This window comes from Macadamia integrifolia, chromosome 11 (genome assembly GCF_013358625.1).
Source record: "Macadamia integrifolia cultivar HAES 741 chromosome 11, SCU_Mint_v3, whole genome shotgun sequence".
Classification (NCBI taxonomy): domain Eukaryota; kingdom Viridiplantae; phylum Streptophyta; class Magnoliopsida; order Proteales; family Proteaceae; genus Macadamia; species Macadamia integrifolia.
Window position 1 is genome coordinate 14798928 of NC_056567.1, and position 14021 is coordinate 14812948.

At 39.9% G+C, this 14021-nt stretch overlaps 1 non-coding gene across 1 annotated transcript; it reads right to left on the reverse strand.

The window, feature by feature from the left end:
- Positions 1-907: 907 nt before the first annotated feature.
- Positions 908-1014, reverse strand: LOC122094527. Its single transcript, XR_006144842.1, has one exon. It is a non-coding gene; the product is annotated as a small nucleolar RNA R71 (small nucleolar RNA).
- Positions 1015-14021: the final 13007 nt, after the last annotated feature.

Sequence of the window (14021 nt, forward strand, 5' to 3'; positions counted from 1 at the left end):
GTTGCTCTCCTTGTGTTCGACACGTTAGCTACACTGATCCGTACGCTTGTGGTTACTTTTAAATTTCAAACAAGTTTTTGGCGCCGTTGCCTGGGAGACAGTTCCATGTTATTTTTTGCTTTCTTTTGGTAAATTGGAGTGCTTTGTTTTGTTTTTTATTTTTCGTTTATTGAATCCTGAGAAGAACAGCTTGCAATAATAGTTGTATCGGTGGAGGTCGTCAAGCCTCATAGTATGATAAAATAGGTTTCGCCCTGTAGTAGTACCTCAGGAATTGAATTGAGGAACCCCGGATCCTTGCAAGTAAGCTCCAAAAAATCCAAAAAAAATCAAAAAAATCAAAAAAATAAATAAATAAATTTTTTTTTTCTTTCTATACATTTGTGCTTGTCTTACTCTAGTTGTAGATAGTTTTCTGTTGCATGAGTGCTAGGGGGTAAGTGATACTAAGAATCGGTTAGAAAGAAGAGATCCAAAAAGTAGTGACCCTATACCTGTACTCTCATTAATACCTTTCAATATGGGAGACCAATAGCCAAGCACTCCACCTAAATCTCTGAAAGATAGGTTCTACCTTGCTAATGCAGCCCAACCTTCCTACATAGTTCTACCACAAGCCCAGGGCAAGAATTTTGAGCTCAAATCTTAGTACATCACTATGTTGCCCCACTTCCATGGGCTACCTTCTGAGGATGCATACCTATTCCTTAGGGAATTTGAGGAGGTTTGTGTTCTGATTAAGGTTCAACAGTTGATTGATGATGCTGTAAAATTAAGGTTTATAAATTTTGCACTCAAGGACCAAGCTAAGAAATGGCTCTATGGTCTGCCTGCCAATTCCATTGCCACATTGAATGATTTTACTATAGCCTTCCTGAAAAAGTTCTTTCCCTTGCATAAAACCAATAAACTCAGGAGTGACATTCTTCAATTCAGGTAGAAACCTAGTGAGCCGTTCTCTAAATTTATGGAGAGATTTAAGGGCCTCCTTTAGGAATGCCCTCACCATGGAATTGATACATGGAAACTTTGTCAAATCATTTATAAGGGTATTGATTATCTGACCAAGCAGTTGTTAGAGTCTATGTGCCCCAAAGGTTTTACATCTTTTACAGTTGAAGACGATGCTTGGAACTTTTGCTTGAATTGGCTGAGAAAACCAAAGAATGGGAGTCTACTCAAGAAATTGAGAGGAAAAATAAGGGTTACCTTGTAAAATGTGTTGTGGCCAAAGCAGCTCAACTTGAGAGTCTTATTAAGAGACTCGAAGCCATAGTAGTCAAAGGACCTGCCCAACTGAAACAAATAAATCATTCTGTGCCTATGTGTAGTTGGTGCCAATCTCCCACTCATGTGATGGAGGAGTGGCCTAATATTTCTTGTGGGAATGGTTTAAATATAGGTTCTGAAAATGTGAATGCCATGTCCGAAAACAACCCTTATAGTTAGACTTATAATCCATGATGGAGGATCCATCCTAACTTCTCTTGGAATCAAGCCAATAATCAAGTATGCCCTAATTTTCAACCCTTGAGATAGGGGTAGTTTGTTCCCCAATAAGCCAATCAAAGGAACATGCCCCCCAATCAGCAGAACAATTTTAGGATCCCCACTCAATCTGCTATTCTACCACCTCCTGTAAATCAACCTCCAAGATTCATAAGAGGAGGTGGTGATTTTGGCTAGGCTTTCTTCTTTAGAGAAAAGCATGGAACTTCTCATGAGTACTTTCATGACAAGCCAACATAACATGGAGAAGCAAATCTCCAAACTTGCTAATGTTTCGCATGAAAGGGAGAAAGGGAAGATGCCTAGTCAGCCTGAACCTAATCCCAGGAATAAGAATATGAATAATCAATCAATTCTAAATCATTTGAATTCAATTCAAAAGAGTCCACAACAAGAGCCTTCCAACCAAGAGTACAAACATAGTGTTTATGCTCTTAAGAGTGGCCAAGAGTACCAACATAGTGTTCCTAAATCTTCCCCATCTATTACTCCTGTTAACTCTCCTTCTGTTGAGGACACAAGTGTGCCTCTTATTCCAGGTTCATCTGATGAACCTAAAGCAACTAAAGATGATTTGGGTGAGGAAACCAAACATGATTCTTCTGAAAAAGAGAAAAAAATCCTAACAGTGCTTATGTTCCTCCTATCTCCTTTCCTAATCAGTTGGTAAACAAAAAGAAGACTACTTCCATGGAAAAAAATTTAGAAGTCTTAAAAAGGTAGAAGTGAACATCCCTCTTTTGAATGCCATATCCCAAATCCCTACCTATAGAAAGGTCCTGAAAGATTTGCGTACTCACAAACGTATCACTAGTGTGCGCAAAAAGGTGTTCTTGGCAAGCAACATTAGTTCTATAATTACTCAGCCTATAGCCGCCAAGTATAAGGATCCAGGGAGCCCTACCATAGCTTGAGTCATAGGCAACACCTACATTGAGCATGCCTTACTTGACCTTGGCGCAATTGTGAATCTTTTGCCTTACCATGTATATAAGCAACTAGGATTGGGAGAATTGAGAGCCAATGAAACTACTCTTCAGTTGGCAGATAGATCTGTTAAGATTCCTATAGGGATGGTTGAGGATGTCTTACTTAAAGTTGAAAAAATTTTATTCCTTGTTGATTTCATTATTTTAGACACCCAACCAGTTGCCAACATTCAGGATCAGATTCCAATTATTCTTGGTAGACCGTTCCTTACAACCAACAATGCCATAATTAATTGTAGGAACGGTACCATGAAACTTTCTTTTGGCAACACTTCTATGGATTTTAATGTCTTTAAGTTGGGTAAGCAACCAAATCCCTATGAGAAGGAAGTTCATATGCTCTAGGAAATTCCAGATTCCATTGAGACATATTTTGATTCTGAATTTCAAGAGTGTATGGAACAATTTGGGTGGTTTTGATGATGGAATTATGTCTGAGGTTTGGAGTCTCCAACCACCTATAGAGCCCTTAGGACCTCCTTCCAATTCCATTCCCAAACCTTCTATATTGGAGCCCCCTAAGCTAGATCTTATGGAGTTGCCATCTAATTTGGGGTATGCTTTCCTAAGGCTTGACCAGACTCTTCCAGTAATAATTTTTTAGATTTAACTTCTAGCCAGGAAGAGAAATTACTTAAAGTTTTAAAATACAATAAGGAAGCCCTAGGTTGGACCATGGCTGACATCAAAGGAATTAGCCCTTCTATTGTTCAACATCATATTCACATCATTGAGGGGTCCAAACCTTCAACGGAACTCCAGAGGAGAGCTAACCTAGTGATGAAGGAAGCCATTCAAAAAGAAATTCTAAAGTGGATGGATAATGGGATCATTTATTACATTTTTGACAGGGGCAAGCATTTTTGAATAGATCATTTGAGACCCTCATGAAGAAATTTGGAATCACCCATAAGTTGAAGCCCTTCCTCGAGTTTTCTACTGCTGTTAGTGAAGAGGTCATGGATCTCCAAGAACCTCTGTACAGAGATGACTGACTTTTATCCAGGTATGATCCCCCTTGCATTGTCTTTGCTTTTAATTCTTTCTATGTATTGAGGACATTGCATGACTTAAGTGTGGTGGAGAGAAATCAGTTTTTTTATTTTTTTCACTTTGTTTTGTTTGTTTTTCTTTTTGTTTTTGAGCTTACTAAGGATAAAGTTCTACTTTGGCTTTTGGCTAATGATCATACCATTCGGTCCGTTGATGTATGAAAATAAAAGTTTTGATTAAGGTACCCATCTTGAATGTAAAAAAACCCTGTTGAGAAGAAAGATACAAGCCTGTGTCTTGAGATGGGACTTTCTTTTGAAAAATAAGAGATCCCTATTTTATGGTGTTGGACCATATGTAAGTCTTTGGTTTCCTTGTACTTCTGATTTGGAGTTGAGACCTTATTTTTAATTTAACATCAGTTGACAAATGCACCATTTTAAATGAAGTGTGAAATGTGGTATAAGGAAGAGTAAGAGTTGATTCCCTTGGAACTAGACAGGGCATTATGCCTCAGGAAGCGTAGTGACTTGATCGAAACTCTTAAAGAGGAAACTTCAGAAAAAAAAACTTTGGCATCACTATCTATGTGGGCATATGCAAAAAGCAAAGCTACATAGTAACTGGGGTGTTTGGTGTTTGCTCCACCATGTCATTTAGGCCAAAAGTAGTGGAGTAGAATAGAGTTTATTAAGCTAAAAAGGAAAAAAAATGTGCAAATGTCATCAATGCTTGGTAACATGTTTGGTCAAAAACACTCCAACGCCTTAGTCCTTGGTTCCCTATTTCTTCACAAGTGGTTTTGCCTTAAGATAAGGATGTTTTGGAAGAGATGAGGTGAGTTCCAAATTAAGAAATATGCTAGTACTTGGAATTGATATGGGGCAATAAAAATTCAAGGGTGGGGGTCCATAGATCAAGTGTAAGAGAAATTATCTTTGCTCCGGATCGGTATGGCCCTTACCTTTAGCCAAGGTTGGGATTTTGTTTTTCTTGAATTTTGGGTGTATATTTACTACAAATACCATGAGATACAACTCGTCCACTAGGGGTGACCTAGGGGTTTAAAGGCTTGTTGCACATGCTAAGTGCAACCGTGATTCCTACGAAAATGAGTTAGGTTTTTCCTTTTTATTCTTTTTCTTCTTGTTTTGCTCGAGGACTAGCAAAGTCTAAGTGTGGGGGAATTCTGATGAGCACATTTATGTGTGAAATCTTATGTAGTAAAGCATGCATTTTACACATTTAGAATAGAGCTACCTTGGGTTTTACTCTTTTTTTGTAGATTTTGAATTTTAAAGGCCTTGAGAACTATCGAGTGCTATATCTCCAATTTTACAATAAAGAGGTCCTATTTCTGTTTATAGTTGTGAAGATGATGCAATTCTAAGCAAGATGGACATGTTCAATTGAAAGTATACATCCGTTTGGTCAGCCATACAAGTGATTATTCTTTTCGGGCCAGAAAAAGAATAATGGATCAGAACTAAACCGAGATGTAGAACCAGCCCATCTACAGTTGTCTCAGAGGTATAAGAAATATTCTAAATGCTAACAAGGATCGATGGACCACACCCTTAAGTGATTGAAGATTCATTTTTGGTAACAACAACTACCTAGCTAGATGCATGTGTTGGCTTTGCCCCTCTCTAGCTATGGGACCATCCTTTTATTTTGATTATTTACTTTTCAGCCCTTCCCCTAAAGCCAAGTAGAAAAGCCCTTGTAAGAGTACTCTCTGGTCAAGTAGGGAAGCTCATATTGTTTATGGTGCATCCCTCGGGCTAAGTAGAGATATCTACTTGTGTGTCTCTCTCTAGCTTTTTTCCCTTTTATTTTATTTATTTACTTTTCAACACTTTTTATTTCAGCACTTTTATTTTCATTTGTTTTTTTTTAATTGCGTGGTTTGAGTATTTAAATTCCTAGATGTGAATGGTTAGGATGCTATTAGATGCACTAGTGTTAGGTCTGTAGTTAGAATTAGATCACCATAATGAATTTGTATACTTTTGCATTACTAGAAGAAGCCTAAAATAAAGTGGTTGCTCTCTTTGTGTTTAACCTATTAGCACACTGATCCGTATGCTTGCGGTTACTTTTAAATTTCAAACATCAAACTATTCCCTACCTCCGGTAACAATCACATCGTACTGCGGGAGTGGCATTCTGGAAAGATTCATCGAACATACCATAATTGGTTATCCAACACCTTACCCCTGTTGGCAAGGGGACATAGCATAGGGAATGTCACCTAACCACAATATACTACATGCCTTGCATAATGATATAGTTAGTATAGAATACAATACCGGAATCACCTATCGATCACATCACATCCATTTCCAAGCCTATCTAGCATACAAGTAGTTGAGTATGGGCTACGCAAATACCGAAATCACCATCAACCACAAAGCATACCCATTTCCATGTATAGTCTTGGAGTGCACAATATCAGAATCACTATCGGCCACAAAGTGCAATCCACAACTATATCTAAACCTAATGCACATACACAATGCATAAATGCAACATCCACATGGCGATCACGGTACCAGAACCACCTCGGCCACAAAGCGCAATCCACGCCTATATCCAAACTTAATGCACTTACACAATGCATGAATGCAACATCCATGCAGCGATCATGGTACCGGAACCACCGAGGCCACATCGGATCCCATCTCATAATCCACATCTCAACATAGATCACATATCCAATTTCCACATTCCATAAACATAATGATTCAATATAAATAACATGTCATGAGATCAACATAATAATTTCAATAATTAAATAATCATTTAAAATTCCTAAAACATGCGAGCAATTTCTAAATAAACACTCCAAAAATGAAATTCAACCTTCCCTCACCTTAGTTGTACCTGGATAGAAGAAATTCCAAGTGCATCAATCGGATATCAACTCACTTGTAGTCTTGTTGTACGTGCATGTCTTCATCCTATGTACAAAGATAACCGGACATTAATGGGTGTTGGAAATACTAGAGGGGGAACCAAAGGGCTACCCCAAAGTGTATATGCACTGTCAATTATGACAACACTGGTAAGGTCACCGAAAATAGCAGTTCTGTTTCCTGTGGGCCAAATAGAGAGCCCCTATGAGCTTGGACTTCACCAAAAAATGCCACTGGATCCAGCCCAGGTGTTTCCAGTGGTTGTTTCTGGTGGAGTTCCAAAAATGATCCAAGGAAATTGGGGTTCCTAGCTCGGGCCCAATGTCAGGATCTTTACCATGGAGTCTGTAGGGGGTCCCCTTGCCTCTCTTTTAAGCTAACAAAATCATGATTCCACTGACCCTTTTGAGAGATACGAAAATCGAACGGTTGAAAGCCTAACTACCCATTTGGTCACAAGTGATACCGGAGTGCACCTGGCTTGGTTTGAGCTCGGTAACCATAAGGGGGAGTGAGATGTACACTCACTGACCCCCGGGAGGTGCCGGGTCAAGGCTTACCCCTCCAACCCAATGGTTCCCTACTTTACTCAAAAGCCAAGCTAGAAATGGAAGAAAAGAGGTGGTAAGGGAGGTTAGTACCTACTTCTGACAAGATTTCGAAAACAAGGTGCTAAGCCAAGAGCTAGGATGAGTCTCTTCCTTCTTCTCCTTCTTTTTCTCCTTCCCACTATTCCTTTCTCTCCTCTTTTCTCTCCTTCCCATGTTTTGGACAAGTGAGAAGTTCTATTTATAGTAGGTGGGATATTTAAGGTCTATTTGGTTGGCCCTTATCTGAGTCAAGTAGGTTAATCCACCATTTGGGACACGTGGGTCCACCTCCTTAGACTCATAGGTGTACAAGTCATGGGGGAAGGTGTGGGAGAGTGTGTGGGGTCATCCAAAGCTAGCCACAATGAGGGTGGTGAGACCCATGGGCATCAGAACCCAACTAGCAGCACACTAGGCCACCAGATTCAGCCCTAGGTGTTTCAGGTGGCCTTGTTTTTGATGGTCAAGGTAGTGTTGTGCCTTGACTGGCTGTTGTCCCCTCTTGGTCATTACATATGAGGTTGCCCTATGTTATCACTATGTTCTTCTGGTAATTTTTGTACATGCCGGGACTTGGGTAGGGAGGTGTCTGGTCACTTACCGCTTAGAGTCGGATGGTTTGAATCCCTTCCAGTAGGACTGGCATGAAATGCACAAGTAATTGGGATCATCCCTTCCCTTTTTGCAATGAGCTGCCATGAGCCAAAACCCATTGGTAATCCATAACTTTGATCCAAGATCTATCACAAAAGTTCAAATTAGGCCGGGTTAGGGCACAAGTGTAACATTCGCCCCCACCTTATGAGAATTTCATCCTCAAAATTGAACATACTTGGTAAGTCAAAAATCCAGGGTACTACTTCTTCATTTCATCTTCTCGCTCCCAAAACGCTTCTTGCTCCGGGTAGTTCATCCACTTCACCTTGATGAATGAAATAGTACGATTGCGAAGGTTGTGGTCCTTCCAGTCAACAATATTCTTGAAAACTCTATGCATGCATAATTCTCATCCAACTCACGGGGTATATATTTTAGAATATGAGTCGGGTTAGGTATGTACTTCCTCAGTATGGATGCATGGAAGACATTATGTGTGCCCTCCAATTCTGGTGGTAAGGCTATTCAGTATGCCAACAGTCCTATCCTCTCCAATATGTTATATGGTCCCATATACCTAGGACTCAGCTTTTCCTTCTTGTCGAACCACATCACCCCTTTCACTGGGGAGATCCACAAGAATACGTTGTCTCCCACATTGAACTCCAGATGCTTTCTCTTAACATTTGCATAACTCTTTTGTTTGGACTAAGCTGCTTTGATTCTCTATTTGATCACACCCACTTTCTCATTAGTAGCCTATATCAAGTCCAGACCTAGGATATGCCGCTCACTAACCTCTTCCCAATAGAGAGGAATTTGACATTTCCTTCCATACTGTGCTTTAAAATACGACATACCGATGGTGGCTTGATAGCTGTTGTTGTAGGAAAACTTAATAAGAGAGATATGATCATCCCAACTATAACTCATATCTAGAGCACATGCTCAAAGCAAGTCCTGCAAGGTCAAGATAGTCCTCTCTGACTGCCCATCAGTCTGTGGATGGAATGCCATGCTGAAATTCAGCTGTGTACCTATGGCCTTCTGCACACTGCACACGTGTCTAGAACTTAGAAGTAAATCTGGGATCTCGTTCAGAGATGATGCTAACTGGTACACCATGCATTTGGATGATGTTGTCAATGTACAACTTGGCCAACTTGTCCATGGAAAAGGTGACTTTAATTGGGATGAAGTGAGATGCTTTGGTCAAGCGGTCAATAACTACCCAAATGGCATCCATACCCTTGTTGGTGCTAGGCAATCCTGTGAAGAAGTCCATAGTAATGTTCTCCCATTTTCACTCTGGAATAGGTAGTGACTATAGTAAACCATGGGGTCTCTGTCTCTCTGCCTTGACTTGTCAACAAGTGAGGCACCTCGACACGTGTGTGGGCACTTCAATTTTCATTCCCTTCCACTAGTAGGAACCTTTCAAGTCCTTATACATCTTAGTGCTACCAGGGTGAATGAAGTATGGAGAGCTTTGTGCTTCTCTCAAGATATTATCTCCCAAGTCACCATCACTGTGCATGCACAACCTTCCCTTGAACTTAAGAATTTTTCTTTCGGTCAAGGAGAAATCCGAGTCCTTCTTTTTCCCTTTCTTACAGTCTACTATCAATTTCTACAACTCTGCATCAGTAACCTAAGCTGTAGTAATTCTATCCACTAGGCTAGATTGCACCACCAATTCTAATAATGAGAAGGTGACACCTTCCACTAGTTGCTCCAAATCCAGTTTCCTAGTCTCTTCGATGAGATGCTCATTAATGGTCAATGATGCAAGAGTCATGGCCTGTGATTTCCAACTGAGTGCATCAGCTTCTATATTAGCCTTCCCTGGATGGTAGTAGATGGTACAATCATAATCCTTCATCAATTCTAACCAACGCCTCTATCTAATGTTGAGTTCCTTTTAGGTGAAGAAGTACTTAAGGCTCTTGTGGTCACTGTATATCTCACTCTTCTCACCATACAAGTAGTGCCACCAATTCTTTAAGGAAAAAATTACAGCTATCAATTCTAAATCATAGGTAGGGTAGTTCTTTTTATACTCCTTCAGTTGGTAGGATGCATAAGCAATGAATTTCCCTTGCTACATCAGTACACAACCCAATCCCAGTTTAGAAGCATCACACTGTACACAACCATACCACCTGTACTAGTTGGAATAGTCAAGACTGAGGCAAATACCAACTTTTGCCTTAGCACTCAGAATCTTTTCTCATAAGCACCAGACCACTCAAATTTTACACCCTTTAGTGTGAGTCGGGTCATTGGTGCAGAAATGCAAGAGAAGTTCTCAATAAACCTCCTTTAGTATCCAACCAATCCTAAAAAACTACAAATGTCTGCCACATTCTTGAGAGTGTCCCATTCTAGAACTGCTTTCACCTTTTCTGAGTCGACCTCTATACCCTTGTCTGAGACAATGTGACTTAGGAATGCCATTTATGAAAGCCAAAAATCACACTTGCTTAATTTAGCGTAGAGTTGCTTCTCTCTCAGACATTACAATACCAGTCTTAGGTAGAATATACCAAGATGTCATCAATGAACACAATCACAAATTTATCCAAGACATCCTAGAATACTCGATTCATCAAGTCTATAAATACAGATGGTGTATTGGTCAACCCAAATGACATCACCAAGAAGTCGTAGTGTCTATACCAAAATCTGAAGGCTGTCTTGCTGACATCATTATCCTTGATCCTGAGCTAGTGGTAGTCTGATCTAAGGTTAATCTTGGAAAACACTTTAGCACTCTACAATTGGTCAAACAGATCATCAATCCTTGGAAAAGGATACTAGTTCTTTATTGTCAGCTTGTTAAGCTCTTGGTAATCAATGCATTATCTCATATTCCCGTCCTTCTTCTTGACAAACAGTATCGGTTCTCCCCATAGGGAAACACTAGGTCTAATGAATCCCTTCTTCAGAAGATCCTAAATCTGTACTTGTAATTCCTCTAGTTTTATGGGAGCCATGTGGTAAGGGGCTTTCGACACAGGTGCCAACCCTGGAAGTAAGTCTATCACAAACTCTGTCTCTCGGTCTAGGGCTAGTCTCATCAAATCATTCGAGAACACATCAAGAAATTCCTTTATAATATCCAATTCGGTCAATGGCCTAACCTCTATCTCAATGTCTATCACAGATGCTAAGTAGCCCTGACATCCTTTATCCAGTAGTTTCTTCATCTAGAGGGCTTATACAATAATCCTCTTGGGCTTCTTGGGTTTGTCTCACACAAAGGTGAATTCTCCCTCATCACAAGGTCTGAATATTATCATCTTCTCTGCACATAGCACACTGGCTCTGTAAGTGGACAACCAGTCCATCCCTAAAATCACATCGAAGTTGGTCATGTCCAACTCGATCAAGTGTGAATTCATGTTATGTCCATTTACAGTCACCGGACATGGTTCATATACATAATTCAAATCCACCACATTTCCTATGGGTGTACTGACTGCTAAGCATTGAGTCAAGCTCTTAGGTGGAATTCCCATCTTTCTCACAAATGTCTGTGACAAATGAATAGGACGCTCCTGAGTCAAATAACACATGTACAGGTAATAATGAAATCAATAAGGTACCTATCACCACACCTGGTGTAGCTTCTGCATCTTTCATTGTCATAGTGAACACCCTTCCCTATGGTCTCTGGCCGGCCCTGTGGTGGCTGTACTGGTCTATTGGCTGTATATGTCTACTCGGGCCTCGATGGTAGAGTATAAGGTGCATCTCCCGATAGATGGTGGGGGCATGTCCTGGCTAAGTGACCCGGCTGGTCATTGTGGAAGCACCTAGGGTTTGAACCCACAGACTGAGATACACCACTAGAGTGAGAGGACTAGGCTTGCTTCTGGTTTTCTAAACTGAACTAGGGCCATATTGAGATATAGGCTTTTGGAAAGCTTGTTGGCTCCCCTAGAATCAATGGAACTCAATAATGCATACAGAGCCTACTGACCATCACAAAATCCCAATGGGGCTCTGGAATTCCAACCGGTGGGTTGGTTGGATAGCAACCGGTTGGCCGGTCGAGTCTATCGGTTCCCATATTTCTGCAAAATTTAATTCTGCCAATGTTGTTCTGTGTACTGTTATACTCCTAATTGGGTTAAACCTCCATTCTATAATTCTGTTATACATGCTGGTCAATATGAGATGGGTTGGACTTCATGTTGACCCATTTCTGGGTTCCAATTGACTACTTAAGCTTATGTATTCAATTTCTACAGAAATTTTAGAATTTAACATAAATTAGGTTAATTTGAAATCTGAACCCATTTTCTCCCAATTAATCACCTAATTAGGGTCAAATTAATAGGTTTACAGTAATGAAATTTTTATTCCAACCCTAATCAATCTTTGCAACAAGTTTCAGGAAGGAATTCAAATCAATTCTTATAAATTCCAAATCCTGAAATTGAAGAAAATTCTGCTCAAAGGTTCTAACAAATTTTCCTACTTAATTAGCCCTATTCTAGCCCTAATTTCATAAAATTTCCACCAAATATGTAAAACCATTGGTCCTAGGGTTTAGCTGGGTAGAATTTTTACCAATTGGATCCCAGTATACCCTCAGAATCTGGGGCTTTTTCTACTGGGTAACTACACAACTCCTAGGGATTCCCTGGCTGTTCCAATTGGACTAAACCCTAAACCCTACATACCCAATTTGTGAAATTAGTATGAAATACCTACTGTATTAGACAATATCACTTACCTGGGGACAACACTGGTCCAATAGTTCCTCTTCTTCCTTCCTTCCTTCCTTTCCTTCTCTTTTCTTCTTCTTCTTCTCTTTTCTTCCATCTTTGTTCTTCTATTTGCAGCAGATGAATTTTAGGATGGGAATTCATCCCTAAAACCCTTAAAACCCCTTTCATATGGCTGCCCAAAATAGACCCGCTAGCCCTTGTAATTCATCGAATACTAGAAACTAGAGGTAAATGGTGGATTAAAATCTCCAAACAAGCCTCTTCTTATGGAAAAAATATGGGGAACTGTGCTGTGGAGATGTGGGCCCCACAAGGCAAAACCCTAAAAAAAATGCATTTTGTTAGTAAAACTGGCTGGCCGGTTGGTACCCACCGGTTGTAGCATTTTTTGCCCCAATTGGTCTGTGTTGGGATCTATGAGATCTTAATTACATATTAGAAGTTTTTACGTATTCACCCATCTTTCTTGGTAAATTTTCCAATGATGCTGGCAAACTGAACTTTGACAGGTGGGGTCATTATTGCCTTCTTGACACTCCACTACTACCAGCTATGCCAGGGTTGCTTTCCTTTGCTCTGCATTCTTGCCTGTACACTGGTTAGAGGTAAAATTAAATTAGGGTATTACAATACCTTAATTTCACAAATGCTACCAATATCACAACCAAAATCAGAGTACGCTGATAAACTCATACAATTACTACTGGTGATCCACTACATGATAAATTACAAATATACAAGATCCGTTTGTTAACAACCCACATGTTTAATATTTACCTCTTACATATTTCATCAATATATATATATATATATATATATATATATATATATATATATACATCAAAAGAAAATAATTGAAACAACAAAAGTGAAGTCCATTAGCATCCCAATGTCTAGTAGACAGAAGCCTCACAACCGCTATTAAAATCCAATCCTGCCCCAGCATTGGCTCCACCATCTAAAAACATAAATCCACGAGGTGTGAGCTCTACAAGCCTAGTGAGTGATGTGCATGCAAGCACACGCAATACAATGATACAATGCATATTTCATACAGATACATATGATATGTATGAATCCATTTGCTACACTACTTTTCCATTTCCATCACTAAGTCCATCATTTGGTATTAGTGCTACACAATGTAGGTGGTATCCTCTCAGTACGTTGGGCTCCAGGGATACAAGCTCGTTGCAAGCAGAAGTTTGCAGGTCCCGAAATCCTACACATATGGGACAACCACTGTCTCAAAAAACCTCTCGGTCACCCGTGTTGCATCTGCCTCTTAGTACAGTACGTTGTACTAGGGATATAGTACTCTCAATAACATACCACCCCTTGGGATTATCTAGTACCTAACCACCTACTAGAAAGGGGTGTAGCACCAGGGTCTGTGAATCCTAACCATATGCAATCTATATGTATCCATAGCAATCCATAACATCCACTCATCTAATGTGGCCATAAATGTAATACTGACCTCTGAGCTCACGGTAACGGAATCGTCCATTGGCCACACCATGCCTTAGACCATGACTCAAGTATAGAACTACACATCCACAAAATCTCGATCACAACAATTTTGGTAAAATCATGGCATATGTGCAATGTATATATAAATTATATAAAATACGTCCGAAACAAGGATTCAACCACATTACATATGGGCATATAGAATGAAAATAT